A 22,977-nucleotide genomic window follows, 5' to 3' on the forward strand; every position below is an offset into this window, starting at 1 on the left:
TATCATGCACACTTGCAGGAACAACACGGATGTGCATCAAATGGTTCAAATGGCTCTGAGCACTATGGGACTCAACTGCTGAGGTCATAAGTCCCCTAGAACTTAGAACTACTTAAACCTAACTAACCTAAGGACAACACACACATCCATGCCCGAGGCAGGATTCGAACCTGCGACCGGGATGTGCATGGACAAATCTGGTAGACATTTTTACTAAGCGGTGGATGAGGAACGGCTAATTGTGCGGTTACAGCTGTGGCTTCAGCTACTGCACCTGACGTGCTACCTCGAAGATCCGTCACTTTGTTTCGGTTTTTGTAACGCAACGGATTCAGCCAGAATCAGATTCCTGAAAACGGAACACAGTACCACCCGGCAACACTAAAGGGTCGCCACCAGACTGTCTAGAAGTAATATTAATTTATAGAAATGAGACTGTAGGACTGCTCATTGGAGTATACAAGTGGGCTTCATTCCCTCGACCTGATTGCTCGACTGGCATCACCCTGGTATACAACATATTGGATTATAAATCAGTTAGCCTCAGTACATAATGTGCTAATTAATTCATTCTCTATGCACTCGCTGTAGGCAGCAAGTTTTCAATGAGTTGCATCGTTCAGCGATATTGACCTGGATCTCACAATCCACCTACTATATCACAGCGTTCGGGTAGTTTTTCTGGATAATAAATGGGAAATTGCAAGAAAAGTAATCACCTAAGGTAGCTCCACGACAGTTCTGTGATACAGCGCCCATTATTACCCACAATGAGTTCGGTGGGGGCCAGGAGCTGGTAGCGGCGTGTTTGTACACGCTCCAAGTCAGACGCCTATTTTCCACTATATCTCGTCGTATGACGATAACTGTTCTGACGAAAGACTGCAGTGTCAGAAACGGTCAACTAGGGGACATCATGGTGGATATACACAGCAGGAGGATGCTTTCCGATCAGTTGGCGGCAGAGGCCCATAAGCCGGCAGCGCCTGCCATTAAATCAATCCACGCACGCACGTAATGGACGCTCCAGCGCACACCATGCAACATACAGTAGTGCATAATCGATTGGGAAGTAGAGGGGCCCAGTTATCAGTGACAGTCTGCCCGTAACACTCACAACGTCAGTCGCCGCTTCCATTTCATCTCCACTACGGAGACTAGTTCGTAGCACCACCGCGACAGACTCGCAAAAATATAAAATAAAACTGATGCACGAAGAATGACCTATATCTATAGTACTTACATTTAAAAAAACTCGAGGAATCAGTCAAAATAAAACTGGAAGCGCAACTGTAACGAGCAATAAATTCATGTCGAAAGGAGAAATACACAACTGGAAGCTTGCGACTCCACAAGAGGAGTTGCTTAGAAGAAAGAGGAAACTTTCTTCTGCATCACAGTGAAGGCAACTTGTAACAAACGTCGAAGTACGATGATCCGTGCTCGGGTATGTAAATGATTAAGCTAATTTTTCAGTGCAAATTCATAAATTAAGCAGGAGTACACCATTTATGTTCTGTGTACAAGAAAAGATTACGCTGCGAGTTTATCATTCAAAAGTCACATCTGAATGTTTGTGAGAAGATCGTTATGTGCCTCGCCTAAGATGGAGGAACGTCTACCAGATTTTTGGACAGCGGCAGACTGCAGTTTACCGTTTCGCGACATTGCTGCTACAGCTGGTCGGGATCCCAGGATTGCCACTTAAATATGAAGTCGGTGGGTTCAGGAGAGCCATACCGCTCCATGCAACTATCGCCCGAGAGAACATACGTATCTACATCAACATCCGTACTCTGCGATCCTCTGTAAAGTGCGTGGCAGAGGGTACATCCCAATGTACTCCCTCCCCCCCCCCATGCTCCAGGATTCGATTACTGCTTCTGTTACCGTTGTATCCTGTAGTGGTGCGTAGTTTCCAAAGTATAAAGCAGAGAACGAAAGACAACAGTTAAGACAAAATTCGTTTACTTAACTACAATGGATTGGGCTGAGACGAGTGCAGTCAAGGCCACTGTACAATCTAGAATAATCCGTGCCCGTTGCCAAGTCCACGTTAACTCTAGTAACACTAGAGCGGCTGAGTATCCGCAGAACACACAACGGCAATGATAGCTTGCGGGGGCCTTTTATTCTCCTCGATAGTGGGACTGACAGCGCGAGGCGAGGGGAGCATGTCCGTGGAGTGACCGTCGGTTGGTAGCTGCGGATGCTGTGTGGCTGCCTCTAGTGGGGTACTCTGGAGGTCAGGTGCCAACTTCTGAACAAGGAATTGATGAAGCTGGCGTGGTGTCTGTGGTGAATGACACCACAGTCACCAGTGGACCAAGGAGCATGTCCGTGGAGTGACCGTCGGTTGGTAGCTGCGGATGCTGTGTGGCTGCCTCTAGTGGGGTACTCTGGAGGTCAGGTGCTAACCTCTGAACAAGGAATTGATGAAGCTGGCGTGGTGTCTGTGGTGAATGACACCCCAGTCACCAGTGGACCAAGGAGCATGTCCGTGGAGTGACCGTCGGTTGGTAGCTGCGGATGCTGTGTGGCTGCCTCTAGTGGAGTACTCTGGAGGTCAGGTGCCAACCTCTGAACAAGGAATTGATGTAGCTGGCGTGGTGTCTGTGGTGAATGACACCACAGTCACCAGTGGACCAAGGAGCATGTCTGTGGAGTGACCGTCGGTTGGTAGCTGCGGATGCTGTGTGGCTGCCTCTAGTGGGGTACTCTGGAGGTCAGGTGCCAACCTCTGAACAAGGAATTGATGAAGCTGGCGTGGTGTCTGTGGTGAATGACACCACAGTCACCAGTGGACCAAGGAGCATGTCCGTGGAGTGACCGTCGGTTGGTAGCTGCGGATGCTGTGTGGCTGCCTCTAGTGGGGTACTCTGCAGGTCAGGTGCCAACGTCTGAACAAGGAATTGATGAAGCTGGCGTGGTGTCTGTGGTGAATGACACCACAGTCACCAGTGGACCAAGGAGCATGTCCGTGGAGTGACCGTCGGTTGGTAGCTGCGGATGCTGTGTGGCTGCCTCTAGTGGGGTACTCTGGAGGTCAGGTGCCAACCTCTGAACAAGGAATTGATGAAGCTGGCGTGGTGTCTGTGGTGAATGACACCACAGTCACCAGTGGACCAAGGAGCATGTCCGTGGAGTGACCGTCGGTTGGTAGCTGCGGATGCTGTGTGGCTGCCTCTAGTGGGGTACTCTGGAGGTCAGGTGCCAACCTCTGAACAAGGAATTGATGAAGCTGGCGTGGTGTCTGTGGTGAATGACACCACAGTCACCAGTGGACCAAGGAGCATGTCCGTGGAGTGACCGTCGGTTGGTAGCTGCGGATGCTGTGTGGCTGCCTCTAGTGGGGTACTCTGGAGGTCAGGTGCCAACCTCTGAACAAGGAATTGATGAAGCTGGCGTGGTGTCTGTGGTGAATGACACCACAGTCACCAGTGGACCAATGGGTCAGATTCAAGTCAGGGTGAGGACACCAACAACCATAGTGCTTTCCCTCTCCCCCCTGAGTCGCCCGCTTCTTGAAGTAAGCTACCCAATACTCCCAGGGCACCAACAGACGCAGTGAAAACTGAAGTCACCGCCCAAACTGCTTATCTCTGTGGCCCCACATAGAGCCTTAGCAGGAGCCCTCAAACCCCCGTTGCTGGACGAAGTTCTCGTCCACAGTGCTTGCCCAATAGTGTTCCATAAAAGCTCCAGTTAGACTCCTACTGGTACCTCCGTAACGTGCCTTCTACAGCTACGTCAAAAGCCTCCAGCGCTTCGTGAAACGGCTCAACTGAAGTTAACGGAGGCAACCAGCAAACAGTTAACTGGAAAAACATTTGTTACAGTAACACAGAGATGAATGTGAAATTAAGGAGGCTATAGTCTAAAGAAATGTTTCAGGTGTCACTGCGTCTTTTAATCTGGCTAAGATATCTCAACGGAAGCGTTATCTGCTACACTACAATGGAACAAACAAACAGAACAATATCAAAAACCGAAAACTTACCTACAGACCAGCGCGAGCTGTGTAAACTCGTGCATAGGCCACAAGGCGAGCAGAAGGCCTTGGGATAGATAAAATATACAGAGACATAGTGAGGGCATACAGACAGGTGTACTACAAATTGTAGACGTTTGCAGTGCATTGTTACATGTACACTATGCCTTTGTAAATAGAATTCTACAACTGAATGCTACGAGAAGTGCCTTGGTGAATGAGCCAACCACTGAGATACAAGGAGTGGACAAAAATATTGAAATACCAAAAGCCTACGGCATTATCATGCCTAATCTGTTGCAGGAAAACAGTTGGCATTCAAAACAGCACCCCATCATCTGTGAATGGATAAATACAGGTCCTGTATAGGTTTGGATGGAATCTTATACTACTCTTCCTATAAAACGGTGGCACGTTCTGGTAACATTAATATTGAGTAAAGGTAGTTCTGAGCCATTTTGTTTGTGTAGGTCGTTTACATTTAGGGGCAAGGATACACTCAGGGGCAAATTATCCCATCCCATACAACTATTGTCCTTCTCATTAATTTATGATTCCCTTGAGGTTGATTTATCACCTCTGGGGGGAGGGGGTAATCTGTCCTTCTGAGAAACCCCTCAAATCACCCCTCCTCTTCCCCCTCCACCTCCCCTGCCCATCCCCCTCCTCCTCCCCCATTCCTCTTGGAAAAGGGACACTTTCCTGTCATCCCCTCCCCAGTTCAGTTCGGAGCCATTCTTCCCCATTCTGGGAAATCCCTCAGCCCTCCCATCCTCTCCCCTCCCCCACTTCCCTCCTCCCTACACAAATCCAGAAAGTGTCAAGTGTCAGGAAAAGAGCCAGTCTATGCTGGAGAGGAAGGATCTCATGATGAGAAATTCAAATCAGTGTCAATAAGATGTTGTGATATCAAAAATGGTGGAAAATAATTCATTTGCACCATACTACCAAATTAATTGTTTAACGATTTACGTGAGTAAAACAGATCGCTTAAAACACTCACCAAAACTTTATGATGATTCTTCTTCGTAATAAAACATTTTCAACATTTGAGAATCACATGCAAACGTTTTGCAAATAAAGTATCTGTATTTTCGCCCCAAGTAGGTCGTAGCGCTAAATATCTCCGAGATCTTCTACGCACCAACGTTTGAGGAGAACAAGCACTAACCTCCTCCACCACAACGTTTCCACCTGATACTAAACATATCTGGCGAAAAAAAAAAAACCTTCCAATCTCACACCATCGTGAATGCGAAGCGCGCGCTGTCTGTCAACTGTCGGGGAGCAGCGGACGTATCTGAGTATCCGTTACGTTCTGCATCACTCTAATAGAATACTAAACTCATTTTTGACTCGAGAGGGAGTGCGCAGAGCGTTTTCTCCCTCTGTTACAGGATGCCTCCCCATTTTCGAAAGTAGCTAAATGCCTGGTCACCTATAAAGTCTTTTAAGGTAGCAGCACAGAGTAGTTGTAAATATCGGGTTAATACTACGTATCACTTTATAAATCATGAAATATAGCTGATTTTATTGTAATGGTCATTGATCCCTGTGTAGGTGGGAGATTTAAATTTCGTTGAAAGATCTCACTGCAACGGAAAAACGCCTGATTACGGCTACAATCACGGATTATATCCTTGGTACTCTTGCCCTCACTTCCACCCGCCCGGCGGGACATCATTGATATAAAACTGATTGACTAATTAATTAAATTGATTCTGAGAATCCCTTTGTACGGTCAGTAATTTTTTTCCTGCAGTCGGATTACACTCGCGAGGTAATCTTTATAGAAGCTTCTGTGACGTCTCTGCGGGCTTCCCACAGGCTAGGTGGCCACTCTCCGATACTAAAATGGGTGGTAAGCGTTGTCAAATAGTTTTAGATGTGTTGTTGTGATATTCGGTCCAGAGACTGGTTTGATGCAGCTCTCCATGCTACTCTAACCTGTGCAAGCTTTCTCATCTCCCAGTACCTACTGCAACCCACATTCCTCTGAATCCGCTTAGTGCATTTATCTCTTGGTCCCCCTCTACGATTTCTACCCTCCACGCTGCCCTACAATACTAAATTGGTGATCCCTTGATGCCTCAGAATATGTCCTACCAAGCGATCCCTTCTTCTAGTCTAGTTGTGCCACAAATTTCTCTTCTCCCCAATTCTATTCAATACCTTCTCATTAGTTATGTGATCTACCCATATAATCCTCAGCATTCTTCTGCAGCACCACATGTCGAAAGATTCCATTCTCTTCTTGTCTAAACTATTTATCGTCCATGTTTCACTTCCATACATGGCTACACTCCATACAAATACTTTCAGAGACGACTTCCTGATACTTAAATCTACACTCAATGTTAACAAATTTCTCTTCTTTAGAAACTCTTTCCTTGCCATTGCCAATCTACATTTTATATCCTCTCTACTTCGACCATCATCAATTATTTTTCTCCCCAGATAGCAAAACTCATCTACTATTTTAAGTGTCTCATTTCCTAATCTTATTCCCTCAGCATCACCCGATTTAATTCGACTACATTCCATTATTCTCGTTTTGCTTTTGTTGGTGTTCATCTTATATCTTCCTTTCAAGACACTGTCCATTCCGTTCAATTCCTCTTCCAGGTCCTTTTATGTCACTGACGGAATTACAATGTAATCAGCAAACCTCAAAGTTTTTATTTCTTTTCCATGGACTTTAATTTCTACTCCGAATTTTTCTTTTGTTTCCTTTACTGCTTGCTCAATATACATACTGAATAACATCGGGGATAGGCTACAACCCTGTCTCACTGCCTTCTCAACCACTGCTTCCCTTTCATGCCCCTCGACTCTTATAACTGCCATCTGGTTTCTGTACAAATTGTAAATACCCTTTCGCCCCCTGTATTTGACTCCTGCTACCTTCAGAATTTGAAAGAGAGTATTCCAGTCAACTATGTCAAAAGCTTTCTCTAAGTCTACAAATGCTAGAAACGTAGGTTTGCCTTTCCTTAATCTTTATTCTAAGATAAGTCGTAAGGTCAGTATTGCCTCACGTGTCCCAAAATTTTTACGGAATCCAAACTGATCTTCCCCGAGGTCGGCTTCTATCAGTTTTTCCATTCGTCTGTAAAGAATTCGTATTAGTATTTTACAGCCGTGACTTATTAAACTGATAGTTCGATAATTTTCACATCTGTCAACACCTGCTTTCTTTGGGATTGGAATTATTATATTCTTCTTGAAGTCTGAGGGTATTTCACCTATCTCATACACCTTGCTCACCAGATGGTAGAGTTTTGTCAGGGCTGGCTCTCCCAAGGCTATCAGTAGTTCTAATGGAATGTTGTCTACACCCAGGGTCTTGTTTCGATTTAGGTGTTCCAGCGCTCTGTCAAACTCTTCACCCACTATCATAGCTCCCATTTCATCTCCATCTACGTCCTCTTCCATTTCCATAATAGGTATATTGTCCGCAAGTACATCGCCCTTGTGTAGACCCTCTATATATTCCTGTCACCTTTCTGTTTTCCCTTCTTTACTTAGAACTAGTTTTCCATCTGAGCTCTGGATATTCATACAAGTGGTTCTCTTTTCGCCAAAGGTCTCTTTAATTTTCCTGTAGGCAATATCTATCTTACCCCTAGTAATATATGCCTCTACATCTTTACATTTGTCCTCTACCCATCCCTGCTTAGCCATTTTGCACTTGCTGTCTATCTCATTTTTGAGATGTTTGTATTCCTTTTTGCCTGCTTCATTTACTGCATTTTTATATTTCTTTCTTTCATCAATTAAATTCAATATTTCTTCTGTTACCCGAGGATTTCTACTAGCCCTTGTCTTTTTACATATTTGATCCGATGCTGCTTTCACTATTTAATCTCTCAAACCTACCCATTCTTCTTCTACTGTATTTCTTTCCCCAATTCTTGTCAGTTGTTCCCTAATGCTCTCTCTGAGACTCTACAACCTCTGGTTCTTTCAGTTTATCCAGATTCCATCTCCTTAAATTCCCGCCTTTTTTGCAGTTTCTTCAGTTTTAATCTACAGTGCATAACCAATACATTGTGGTCAGAGGCCATCTCTACCCTGGAAATGTCTTACAATTTAAAACCTTGTTCCGAAATCTCTGTCTTGCCATTATGTAATCAATCTGAAACCTTCCGGTGTCTCCAGGTCTCATCCAGGCATACAACCTTCTTTCATGATTCTTAAACCAAGTGTTAGCTATGATTAAATCATGCTCTGAACAAAATTCGACCAGTCAGAATCCTCTTTCATTCCTTTCCTCCAGTCCATATTCACCTACTACTTTTCCTTCTCTTCCTTCTCCTACTATTGAATTCAAGTCCCCCATGACTATTATATATTCGTCTCTCTTAATTGTCTGAATCCGCCCCTATAGCTGAGTGGTCAGTTCGGTGCTAGCGGCCGTGCGAAGCGGAGATCCGATACTTCCGCCTGTGCTACGTTTGCGAGTTTTGTTTACTTGTGGACTTAAGTCTGCGCGCGGGCTAGTAACAACGATCATGGCGAACAAGTACAGGAAAACTACATTATGATTCAATTTCTGCAAAGACTACGAACGACCGAGGGCTTTAGCAGTGGAGCAATTCATTCGAGGGGAAGTCAAGATATTGTCGGAATTCACCTGTCCATCATTAGTCCCACGGTATATGTTAAGATGATGAATGACGCGGCGTGTGAGAGAATTCTACAGACGACAAAAAGCAGGTCTCCGATTTTGCCATGGTGACGGGAATGTCGGCACGGTTACTGTAGAACATGCTGTCCATCATTAGTCCCACGGTATATGTTAAGATGATGAATGACGCGGCGTGTGAGAGAATTCTACAGACGACAAAAAGCAGGTCTCCGATTTTGCCATGGTGACGGGAATGTCGGCACGGTTACTGTAGAACATGCTGGTCTGGGTGCACGGACAATACGTGTTTTTGAGCTGCCCTTTGAGCTCCCGGCTGACGAAGTTATCGAGGCTTTTAAGCTATACGGCACGATACATGGTCACACGGCAGAACGCTGGACACAATTCGCCACGTACTCCGTTCTTAACGGAGTGCGACAGATCACTATTGATCTTCAGAAGCATATACCGTCCTATCTGACAATTGGTGGTTGTCGGGCGGTGGTGATTTACGATGGTCAACCACGTACATGTTCTGGCTGTGGCCAGGAGGGACACCTCACGTCGAACTGTATGCAACGGCGGATTACGCAACTGCCTTCAGATGTGTGGGAGCCGTCGCCGACGATGACAGTACTACCGAGCACCTATGCCAAAGCCCTCACTGCGTCCGCTGATGACCGAAAGGACATGATCCCGGTGGAAGATCAAGATGGCACACTCCGAAACCTTGTAGCAGACGTCGGGATGACAGAAGATGATGCTCCATCTAGCATACAATCTACGGCGACAACATCAGGTGAGACCGAACTCCCTCCAAGCACACCGATGGTACACGAAGCAGTTCCAGCCACTATGGATGCTGTTCCGTCTGGAACGCACTCTGTGACGACAACATCAGTTTCGACCGAACTCCCGCCAAGTACAACGATGGGACTCGAAATACTTCCAATTCCTACCGATGCTTTTCTGTCGGGCAGCCGTGATACCCTACAATCTGAGGACACGGAAGGAAGATCACGCCAACAACGTTCCCCGAAAAGGAGGAAACGGCGGCGTCGCACGACATCTCCTCGGGATGACTCCCCTTGCCCCGACGACGAAGTGCCTGTGGACCAAGACGACACAAAAGCCTCTACGAAACAGGATGAGACAATGGAAACTGTTCGATCAGACCGGCAGCGGTCTGTCAAATGGTTCAAATGGCTCTGAGCACTATGGGACTTAACATCTCAGGTCATCAGTCCCCTAGAACTTAGAACTACTTAAACCTAACTAACCTAAGGACATCACACACATCCATGCCCGAGGCAGGATTCGAACCTGCGACCGTAGCGGTCGCGCGGTTCCAGACTGAAACGCCTAGAACCGCTCGGCCACCAGCGGCCGGCAGCGGTCTGTCACATTGACGGTACCGGGACGTGGTGATGCTGAAGAGGAATCACAGCCAGTTGGCTCTCCAGACGCGGATATTGTGGCTATGGATACGAATATATCACTGCCTGAAAAGATGTGGTATGAGGATATTGAGGAGGCGCCGGACGTCATACAGAGGCAGCCGGCACTCACGAAGACGGCCTAATAATCGCTGAAGGTGAAGGGAGAGGGGCGGGAGAACGTCTTCTATCTCAGCCCCCAGCGCCGATGCAGGGAGATGTTGTTGCGCCTCGACAGAGTGGTATTCAACGCCATGCGAACCGTATTGCGACATTAAATACACTCCTGGAAATGGAAAAAAGAACACATTGACACCGGTGTGTCAGACCCACCATACTTGCTCCGGACACTGCGAGAGGGCTGTACAAGCAATGATCACACGCACGGCACAGCGGACACACCAGGAACCGCGGTGTTGGCCGTCGAATGGCGCTAGCTGCGCAGCATTTGTGCACCGCCGCCGTCAGTGTCAGCCAGTTTGCCGTGGCATACGGAGCTCCATCGCAGTCTTTAACACTGGTAGCATGCCGCGACAGCGTGGACGTGAACCGTATGCGCAGTTGACGGACTTTGGGCGAGGGCGTATAGTGGGCATGCGGGAGGCCGGGTGGACGTACCGCCGAATTGCTCAACACGTGGGGCGTGAGGTCTCCACAGTACATCGATGTTGTCGCCAGTGGTCGGTGGAAGGTGCACGTGCCCGTCGACCTGGGACCGGACCGCAGCGACGCACGGATGCACGCCAAGACCGTAGGATCCTACGCAGTGCCGTAGGGGACCGCACCGCCACTTCCCAGCAAATTAGGGACACTGTTGCTCCTGGGGTATCGGCGAGGACCATTCGCAACCGTCTCCATGAAGCTGGGCTACGGTCCCGCACACCGTTAGGCCGTCTTCCGCTCACGCCCCAACATCGTGCAGCCCGCCTCCAGTGGTGTCGCGACAGGCGTGAATGGAGGGACGAATGGAGACGTGTCGTCTTCAGCGATGAGAGTCGCTTCTGCCTTGGTGCCAATGATGGTCGTATGCGTGTTTGGCGCCGTGCAGGTGAGCGCCACAATCAGGACTGCATACGACCGAGGCACACAGGGCCAACACCCGGCACCATGGTGTGGGGAGCGATCTCCTACATTGGCCGTACACCACTGGTGATCGTCGAGGGGACAATGAATAGTGCACGGTACATCCAAACCGTCATCGAACCCATCGTTCTACCATTCCTAGACCCGCAAGGGAACTTGCTGTTCCAACAGGACAATGCACGTCCGCATGTATCCCGTGCCACCCAACGTGCTCTAGAAGGTGTAAGTTAACTACCCTGGCCAGCAAGATCTCCGGATATGTCCCCCATTGAGCATGTTTGGGACTGGATGAAGCGTCGTCTCACGCGGTCTGCACGTCCAGCACGAACGATGGTCCAACTGAGGCGCCAGGTGGAAATGTCATGGCAAGCCGTTCCACAGGACTACATCCAGCATCTCTACGATCGTCTCCATGGGAGAATAGCAGCCTGCATTGCTGCGAAAGGTGGATATACACTGTACTAGTGCCGACATTGTGCATGCTCTGTTGCCTGTGTCTATGTGCCTATGGTTCTGTCAGTGTGATCATGTGATGTATCTGACCCCAGGAATGTGTCAATAAAGTTTCCCCTTCCTGGGACAATGAATTCACGGTGTTCTTATTTCAATTTCCAGGAGTGTATAAATGACGTGCGTTCACCGGCCAAAATACGCCTACTGAAGGAAACGATTTGGGCATCTGATGTGGATATTGCTTTGCTGCAGGAAGTACACATAGCTGCACTCCCATACATCGCAGGCTACCAATCCTATTTATCACATGGAGATCGCAATGGGAGTGGGATGGCAGTTTACGTGCGAGATGGCTTTCCAGTGGAAAACGTGTGTTATCTTCCGTCGGCCAGGGGAATGGCTTTCACGTCGTGTGGGACACGCATCATCAATCTTTATGCACCGTCGGGGAATAATCGGCGGCGGGAAAGAGCGCGATTTTATGCGGAAGACATTGCCCCACTATTCCATGGACGTTATGAATGTGTAATAATTGGTGGAGATTTCAACTGTGTTCTCAGCCAGAAAGACCAATGGCCGCAAGCAAACATCAGCCAGGAGTTGCGAATCGTTGTCAACGACCTTGTACTTTATGACACGTGGGAATTACGACATGGAGATGCACCGGGATACACCTATGTGACAAGTCATTCGGCGAGCAGATTAGATCGCATTTATATCTCATGCAAATGATATCCAGGACGCGGAACGCTGGCCATTGGCATTTTCCGATCACAGCGCTTACATCTGTTCGGTGCTTCTTCCCCGAGAGAGGTGTGGAACAGTAATGCCCCGTGGAAACTAAACATTCAACATCTACATGATCCTGAATGCCGTCAACGGATCCTTGAGACAGGGACGATGTGCGAGCGAAGGGTTGGAAGGTATGCGACAATGCTTGATTGGTGGCTGACTTGTGCTAAACCGGCGCTTCGCCGTACGTTCATCTCATATAGCAGGGAGATGGCAGAATGGCGCCGCCGTACGATCGATTTTTATTTTGCAGCACTGCGCGACCTGGATGATGGTCCGCCGGGACAGGACGTCTGGATCGAACGCAGAAGGATAGAAGCTAAACTAGTGGCTTTAGTTCGGAAACATCTTCAGGGAACCATGGTGTGCGCCAGATGTCACGATACGATAAGGCACGAGATTCCTTCCATGCACCACGTCGTGAATGAACGAAAGCAGCGACGACGCGTTTTGGTACGGGAATTAATTACCCGCGAAGACCGAAGAGTGACGCGTCAAGCGGACATTGTCTCTGCATTCGTCGACCATTACGAACGATCGGGAAGAAGCTGCCCCTGTCGATGACCTCGACCGTATAGCCACGTACGTCTCCCGTACACTGACGGTGGAAGCCGCGGGAACCTTACTGGAAACCATTAGCTGTGAGGACGTACATGATGCGATCGCACAAGGTGCGTTGAATCGGTTCCCAGGCATTGATGGGCTTCCTGCTGAATTTTACCGAGAATTTCGCAACGAAATGGCACCGCGATGGACGGAAATGTACAACGAGATGTTAAATTCCGATGCACCTATTCCACCGGCTTTTATGGAATGCCTCTTGGTGCCAGTACATAAATCGAAGCTAGGAATTACGGTCACACGTTATCGTCCCATCACCCTTCTTAATGCCGACTATAAGATCTTTGCACGGTTGCTATCGTCCCGATGTCGTATGTTAATTCGTAGCGTTCTCTCTCCAGAACAGACGACACCGGGTGGATCGGTGAATGTGCAAACAGCTACTGGCGAATGCCGTGATGTGATAGCGCTGGCGGAGGAGTGCCGGCTTAAAGCGGCGATGGTGGCGGTTGATTTTCACAGTGCTTTTGAAAAGGTGCGCCACAACTATCTGTACGCTGTACTGGAACAAATGGGATTTCCCGACCGTTTTACTGGTCTCATTAGAAGGATTTATGGGGGCGCACAATCCTTGGTACAGGTTAATGGGCGTATAGCAGGGCCCATTCAATTTCGACGATCCATTCGCCAGGGCTGCCCTCTTTCGATGCTGCTGTTCGCGATAGCGTTGGAACCATTAATTGGGAGGTTAACAAATTCTCTTTCTGGGATGGAACTACGGGGCTACACCTTCAAATGTCGTACCTATGCGGACGATCTCCTGCTGCTCGTTCGTTCTGAGGAAGAGGTGAAGATGGTCCTTGAACTGTTGTTGGACCACAGTGTGACGGCGGGTAGTGCAGTGAACATGAACAAATCGGCGGCAATGCCGGTTGGAAGGGGCTTTACGCCGGAAGAAATCAGTCCGTTTCCTTATGTGCAACGATTCCGCTATCTCGGCATAGACTTTACCTCATCTGTAAAACATACTGCGGCAGTTAACTACCGACGTATTTTACAGACAACACGTACCATGGTCCGACAACATCTCCTACGGCGCCTTGATCCTTTGCAGCGAGTCGAGTATCTGAACACTTATGTGGTTTCTCGAATGGTGCATACTTCGCAGATCCTGCCCTATACCACTCACGCTCGGACGTCGACTTCAATCAGCACTAGGCTATTTTGTGATGATTGGATCACCCCTCAAGGTGCGATATGCAACGCTCACGCTCCCTGTGGACAAGGGGGAACTCGGACTTACGAATGTTAACTGCCGAGCGACGGCGCTCCTTCTAGCCACGATGTACAAGCAATGGCGTAGCGGGGGTGATTCCCTTACATACCGCCTACTGGATCTCCTGGTTCCAGCGTCCCTCACACCTCCGGTGGCGGTGGGCAACATTACGCCACATTTTGCGCATGTATCAACATTTATCGTGGAACTTAGTTATATCGGAGACGAGCTTCCGCGCACGAGACCGCCATGTGCGAAGGATTTTTATGTTTGGCTGTTACGACGGATAAGTCGTAATGTCATTGAACTCAAACACCCCAGGTTGCATTGGCCGAAGATTTTGAGACATGTGCACCAAAAATTCCTTCCTACCTTCGTTCGGGCACTGTGGTTCTCTGTCGCCTGTGGCATGTTCAACACCAACCAACGGCTCCATGCATTTGGACTAGTGGACGCTCCTTTATGCCCGAAATGTCGCCAAGTGGATGACGACCATCACCGCTTAACTTGTATCGCGGTGGAGGACGTCTGGCTCCTAGGAAGACAGATGGTAGCTTGCTACCTCCGTGTGACCCCGCAACATATTACTCCTGCTTCCTTCTTACATCCGGAGAGTCACTACTTTCCGGCCACTAATTCACAGTCGATCACCTGGGTCAAAGGCTGGACGATCGCGTACCTCTATGGGGATGCTGCCAAGTCGCGACTTGACTTTTGGTATTCCTTGCAGCAAGCCCACAATGAGGTTCATAGATGGTCACACTATCGAAAAACCTTTGCCAACTATCTTCAGGCAGTCTTCCTCGACCCCCCACGCAGTTGGGATGTGCCGGGTGCAGTCGGTGTGCACATTTGACAGCTGATAATGAACCTCACGCTTCTCTCGGTACTCAATATGTAATGCACATACTATACCATGAAATAATCTATATGTTCCTTTTAACAGAGTGATCTTTATTGAAAATAAACAAATATATAAAAAAACAACATCCCTGTAACTTTAAATTTGTGATTTGTTTTACAATGATTTTTTTCTTTTTTTTTTGCAGAGGATGCATTTCATTTAGTGTTTGTGAACTGCCTAATTTTGTATCCAAATAGAATACCAATAAAAAAATGTGGTCAGCGTGGCGGCTTGTAACGTGAAGGTGCCCGGTTTCGATTCCCGGCTGGGACGGAGATTTTTGTCCGCTCAGGGCTGGGTGTTGTGTTGTCCTCATTATCATTTCATTATCATCAGTGGAAGGCAACGGGAAACCACCACTGGAATCACTTCCCAAGACGCTCATGCGGTGGACCTCTCTGACGACCCTCCCCCATGACAAGACCTGCCGTAAGGCAGAACATAAAGTTAACTGTCTGAATAATTTCTAATATCTCATCATATATTTTCTCAATCTCCTCCTCATCTGCAGAACTTGTTGGCATATAATCTTGTACTACTGTGGTTGGTGTGGGCTTTATGTCTATCTTGGCTACAATAATAGATTCACTATGCTATTCATAGAAGCTTATCCGCGTTCCTATTTTTTATTCATTATTAAACATACTCCTGCATTATCCCTATTTGATTTTGTATTTATGAGCTTGTATTCACCTGACCAGAAGTCCTGTTCCTCCTGCCACTGAACTCCATTAATTCCCATTATATCTAACTGCAACCTCCCCATTTCCCTTTTTAAATTTTCTAACCTACCTGCTCGATTAAGGGGTCAGACATTCTACTCTGCGACCTGTAGAACTACAATTTTGTTCCTCCTGATAACGATGTCCTCCAGGGTAATCCCCGCCCGGAGATCTGAATGCGAAACTATATTTAGTCCGTAATATTTTACCCGAGAGGATGTCATCGTCATTTAACCATACAGTAGGGCTGCATGCCCAAGGGAAAAATTACAGCTGTAGTTTCACCTTGCTTTCATCTGTCTGCAGTACCAGCACAGTAAGGCCATATTGGTGGATGTTACAAGGCCAAATCAATCATACAGACTGTTGCCCCTGCAACCACTGAAAAGGCTGCTGCCTCTCTTCAGGAAACACACGTTTGTCTGACCTCTCAACAGATACCCTTTCGTTGTGATTGCACCTGCGGTACGGCTATCTGTATCTCTGAGGCACGTAAGCCTCCCCACCAACGGCAATGTTCATGGTTCATGGGTGATGGCACTATTTATTTAAGTATATGGCCGAAAGAGACAGAATTCCAGGAATTGTAAAACGAATCCTGTCGTCCAAGACAGTGCGCCAGAAAGAGCGCGGATTAGGCACGAGATGAGGAAATTCACAGGCGTCTAATGTGCTGAATGAGGCCAGGCTGATCAGGCCTAAGCGCTGTAGTGTGCGAGTGAGACAGACGAGAAGCTACGTCATAGGGTAACCACCATAGGAGATGTTTGTGCCCAGGGAGGCGTAGCAGTGTTAAATATGGCGGACCTAAGATCGACCATAAAGGGAAACATTTACGAAAACTAATTCTGTAGTAATTCAGGCAATGAAGCAACAGTAATTTTAATCTACCATCTTTCTTAAATTTTCATGATGATCCCAATAATAATTTCATGATATATATATATATATATATATATATATATATATATATATATATATATATATATATATATATGTTGTTGTTGTTGTGGTCTTCAGTCCTGAGACTGGTTTGATGCAGCTCTCCATGCTACTCTATCCTGTGCAAGCTTCTTCATCTCCCAGTACCTACTGCAACCTACATCCTTCTGAATCTGCTTAGTGTATTGATCTCTTGGTCTCCCTCTACGATTTTTACCCTCCACGCTGCCCTCCAATGCTAAATTTGTGATCCCTTGATGCCTCAAAACATGTCCTACCAACCGATCCCTTCTTCTAGTCAAGTTGTGCCACAAACTTCTCTTCTCTCCAATCCTATTCAATACCTCCTCATTAGTTACGTGATCTACCCACCTTATCTTCAGCATTCTTCTGTAGCACCACATTTCGAAAGCTTCTATTCTCTTCTTGTCCAAACTATTTATCGTCCATGTTTCACTTCCATACATGGCTACACTCCATACAAATACTTTCAGAAACGACTTCCTGACACCTAAATCTATACTCGATGTTAACAAATTTCTCTTCTTGAGAAACGCTTTCCTTGCCATTGCCAGTCTACATTTTATATCCTCTCTACTTCGACCATCATCGGTTATTTTACTCCCTAAATAGCAAAACTCTTTTACTACTTTAAGTGTCTCATTTCCTAGTCTAATTCCCTCAGCATCACCCGACTTAATTTGACTACATTCCATTATCCTCGTTTTGCTTTTGTTGATGTTCATCTTATATCCTCCTTTCAAGACACTGTCCATTCCGTTCAACTGCTCTTCCAAGTCCTTTGCTGTCTCTGACAGAATTACAATGTCATCGGCGAACCTCAAAGTTTTTACTTCTTCTCCATGAATTTTAATACCTACTCCGAATTTTTCTTTTGTTTCCTTTACTGCTTGCTCAATATACAGATTGAATAACATCGGGGAGAGGCTACAACCCTGTCTCACTCCTTTCCCAACCACTGCTTCCCTTTCATGCCCCTCGACTCTTATAACTGCCATCTGGTTTCTGTACAAATTGTAAATAGCCTTTCGCTCCCTGTATTTTACCCCTGCCACCTTCAGAATTTGAAAGAGAGTATTCCAGTCAACATTGTCAAAAGCTTTCTCTAAGTCTACAAATGCTAGAAATGTAGGTTTGCCTTTTCTTAATCTTTCTTCCAAGATAAGTCGTAAGGTCAGTATTGCCTCACGTGTTCCAACATTCCTACGGAATCCAAACTGATCTTCCCCGAGGTCAGCTTCTACCAGTTTTTCCATTCGTCTGTAAAGAATTCGCGTTAGTATTTTGCAGCTGTGACTTATTAAACTGATAGTTCGGTAATTTTCACATCTGTCAACACCTGCTTTCTTTGGGATTGGAATTATTATATTCTTCTTGAAGTCTGAGGGTATTTCGCCTGTCTCATACATCGTGCTCACCAGATGGTAGAGTTTTGTCATGACTGGCTCTCCCGAAGCCATCAGTAGTTCTAGTGGAATGTTGTCTACTCCCGGGGCCTTGTTTCGACTCAGGTCTTTCAGTGCTCTGTCAAACTCTTCACGCAGTATCTTATCTCCCATTTCGTCTTCATCTACATCCTCTTCCATTTCCATAATATTGTCCTCAAGTACATCACCCTTGTATAAACCCTCTATATACTCCTTCCACCTTTCTACCTTCCCTTCTTTGCTTAGAACTGGGTTTCCATCTGAGCTCTTGATATTCATACAAGTGGTTCTCTTCTCTCCAAAGGTCTCTTTAATTTTCCTGTAGGCAGTATCTATCTTACCCCTAGTGAGACAAGCCTCTACATCCTTACATTTGTCCTCTAGCCATCCCTGCTTAGCCATTTTGCACTTCCTGTCGATCTCATTTTTGAGACGTTTGTATTCCTTTTTGCCTGCTTCATTTACTGCATTTTTATATTTTCTCCTTTCATCAATTAAATTCAATATTTCTTCTGTTACCCAAGGATTTCTATTAGCCCTCGTCTTTTTACCTACTTGATCGTCTGCTGCCTTCACCACTTCATCCCTCAGAGCTACCCATTCTTCTTCTACTGTATTTCTTTCCCCCATTCCTGTCAATTGTTCCCTTATGCTCTCCCTGAAACTCTCTACAACCTCTGGTTCTTTCAGTTTATCCAGGTCCCATCTCCTTAAATTCCCACCTTTTTGCAGTTTCTTCAGTTTCAATCTGCAGTTCATAACCAATAGATTGTGGTCAGAATCCACATCTGCCCCAGGAAATGTCTTACAATTTAAAACCTGGTTCCTAAATCTCTGTCTTACCATTATATAATCTATCTGAAACCTGTCAGTATCTCCTGGCTTCTTCCATGTATACAGCCTCCTTTCATGATTCTTGAACCAAGTGTTAGCTATGATTAAGTTATGCTCTGTGCAAAATTCTACAAGGCGGCTTCCTCTTTCATTCCTTCCCCCCAATCCATATTCACCTACTATGTTTCCTTCTCTCCCTTTTCCTACTGACGAATTCCAGTCACCCATGACTATTAAATTTTCGTCTCCCTTCACTACCTGAATAATTTCTTTTATCTCGTCATACATTTCATCTATTTCTTCATCATCTGCAGAGCTAGTTGGCATATAAACTTGTACTACTGTAGTAGGCATGGGCTTTGTGTCTATCTTGGCCACAATAATGCGTTCACTATGCTGTTTGTAGTAGCTAACCCGCACTCCTATTTTTTTATTCATTATTAAACCTACTCCTGCATTACCCCTATTTGATTTTGTATTTATAACCCTGTAATCACCTGACCAAAAGTCTTGTTCCTCCTGCCACCGAACTTCACTAATTCCCACTATATCTAACTTTAACCTATCCATTTCCCTTTTTAAATTTTCTAACCTACCTGCCCGATTAAGTGATCTGACATTCCACGCTCCGATCCGTAGAACGCCAGTTTTCTTTCTCCTGATAACGACGTCCTCTTAAGTAGTCCCCGCCCGGAGATCCGATTGGGGGACTATTTTACCTCCGGAATATTTTACCCAAGAGGACGCCATCATCATTTAATCACACAGTAAAGCTGCATGTCCTCGGGAAAAATGACGGCTGTAGTTTCCCCTTGCTTTCAGCCGTTCGCAGTACCAGCACAGCAAGGCCGTTTTGGTTAATGTTACAAGGCCAGATCAGTCAATCATCCAGACTGTTGCCCCTGCAACTACTGAAAAGGCTGCTGCCCCTCTTCAGGAACCACATGTTTGTCTGGCCTCTCAACAGATACCCCTCCGTTGTGGTTGCACCTACGGTACGGCCATCTGTATCGCTGAGGCACGCAAGCCTCCCCACCAACGGCAAGGTCCATGGTTCATGGGGGATATATATATATATATATATATATATATATATATATATATATATATATATATAATGACTTTTGAACACTATTAAGGTAAATACATTGTTTGTTCTTTATCAAAATCTTTCATTTGCTAACTACGCCTATCAGTAGTTAGTCCCTTCAGTAGTTAGAATCTTTTATTTAGCTGGCAGTAGTGGCGCTCACTGTATTGCAGTAGTTCGAGTAACGAAGATTTTTTGTGAGGTAAGTGATTCATGAACGGTATAGGTGATTGTTAGTCAGGGCCATCCTTTTGTAGGGATTTTTCAAAGTCAGATTGCGTTGCGCTAAAAATATTGTGTGTCAGTTTAATGTTGATCAGAATAGGTAAAGAGCGAAGTGTCTGAGTACGTTCAGTTCTGCTCAGCTGTTTGAAAATCAAATAATGTAAGAGGTTTATCAGCACAGTAATTCATTAATTTTTCAAAGGGGACGTTTCAAAATCTAAACGCTTTGGTCGATCTTAACGGTCGACATTTCATATAAAAGCATATCATTAGAATGACAAATGTCGTAAACATCAACTCTGTAACTTCATTTGTTTAAAAGATATAGAGAATTTAAATTATCAGTGTTTTCAGTTAAGCATCAGATCATCATTTCTTCCACACAAAACACATTGAACGATGACAGCATGACACCTTATTAAATCATTAGGTAATAGAATATTTGTTGTAAAGCTTAGTGCATAATAGTTACTTTTGTTCTTTACTTATTTTTCAGGAAGTACATTGGTGCAAGGCTACTGGCCGTGACATTCAAAGTTAAGAAGGAAATTGTTTTGGTTTTTGTAAAAGAATTTAACAATGGATATTATTGTTACTTTATTTATAACGTGAAAGTGGTCAATCTTTGATTATTTAAATATGTTAAAATGTAAAATAATGTAGAATAAGCTGTAGCCAATCAGATGGACGGCTTGACGGCTTCAGGGATGGGAACTGCACTAGTCAGTTGCGCGACGATGTTCGGCACGCAGGAAACGCGGTCGGGGACGGGCAGAGGGTCAGTGCTGGTGGAGACGCGAAAGCGGACGGTCGGTCTTTAGGTAGCTAGGAAGTGAAACAACTTAGAAAATTTCGCGTAGTGTGGTATCGGGGGACTTAGTCTCTGAGCAACGAGTAGCTGCGTGCCTGGTCTGAATTCTAACTTTTCGCGTAGATAACGAGGTGGAGTATTGGGCTTGTACTTCGCTATGAGATTGTGAATGTTCGAACTGTGTCAAATGGATATTCGCTCGAGTGTAACAGTAACTCTAAATACGACCACTTTCGCTATTAGTCTGGTTTCTGAATAAGCATTATTCTAAGCACATCGCAACGGTGTGGCCTACACCATTTACGGGTCGTTAATTTATCTCCCGATATTATTATTACTTTGTATGTTTCATACAATTTCGCAAACTTGCCATCAACCAGACAATTTAACCAAAGGGTTACAAGTGTCTAATTTAGGGCGTATAAAGCGACATGTGCGGTTGAGCCCCTAGACGAGTTTGAGCCAAGAAATTTCGACGAAGAATGACTGCATGTGAACCCGAACATCTTTGGGATGTTAGCTCGCAATGTACAATGATGCTGTGCATGGTAGCCCCTCCCACCATTAAAAAATATTCCCTACATACATATATACATACTTGCATATATAATCCATTCCAATTTCGAAATGTAATTGGCATATGAATAAAAATATACCCAGTAATCATACGGTGCATTGCAATCAGACGTGTGTAACGTAATCTTCAAACTATTGTCAGGGCTATTTAAATGCAGTGATGCTGTGTAAGGTGCTCCCTTCCATAATTAACAAATGAAAACTACAGTCATCCGCCCCATATAAATCCCATATTGATTTTTGAAAAGTACTTTCGTGTCGCTACCATTTAGACAGGCTCAGTCTCGAACAGTCCATTTCGCTTGTTATAAATCAGAGCTTAAAAACCAGTTTCCTTTTAGCGGAGGGATTTTCCTATCACGTTCCTACAGAAGTATGAAGAGTCTACAACACAGTAAATGCCGGTAAGGTAAATTTCCGATGAGGTGGTGTCTAGATGTTTAAAATTCTAAGAAAATAACCTATAGAAAAAAAGAATGGTAAGAACTGGCAGATATTGTGATATTGTAGACATCTGCTCTATCAGAAAAGCAATTTTTAATATCGTCCACTTCCAACTTATATAATTTGATCACATTTCTTTTGATGCTTTCTTGCACTTCTGACCTCGTATTCTGCAGGCATCACAGCGTATTCCCCATGTGGGAGACATGGTTATTCAGCCCTGACAGATGAACTAGAGATATTTACCACACAGATAGCTGCTAAAGCCACCACACACATTTGAAAGTGTTTGTCAGTTGGACTCTTGCTTCTACCAAGAATCTGAAGGCTGCTAGACACTTTAGAGCAGAACAAGCAGACATGATGAATCACGAACATATACAGGGCGTCCCATTTATCTTGACCACCCTAAATAACTGTTTGTCCAGACGCAAATTACAAAATGTTTCAAGCAAATGTTCTTCATCCGTCAGGGGGACATCAATCAGCATGATTGCATTCGTTGTAGCTTCGTTTTTTACAATGATATGAACAGCGGTGTGACTTTTTTAAATGGCACCCTGTATTTTTATTCGGTAATTCATTTCCTCTCCTAAAGACCTATTCAAAAATGTATCACAGTGTACCATTCACTGAAACACAACGTTATTAATTAAATAACACAACAATGACTTTGAGCCCGGGATCACAAACTCGTCCACTTGCTGGAGTTGTCAGAAAACAAATGAAAACCAAGTAAAAACATAACACAAAATTGAC

This window comes from Schistocerca nitens, chromosome 4 (genome assembly GCF_023898315.1).
Source record: "Schistocerca nitens isolate TAMUIC-IGC-003100 chromosome 4, iqSchNite1.1, whole genome shotgun sequence".
NCBI classification, from domain to species: domain Eukaryota; kingdom Metazoa; phylum Arthropoda; class Insecta; order Orthoptera; family Acrididae; genus Schistocerca; species Schistocerca nitens.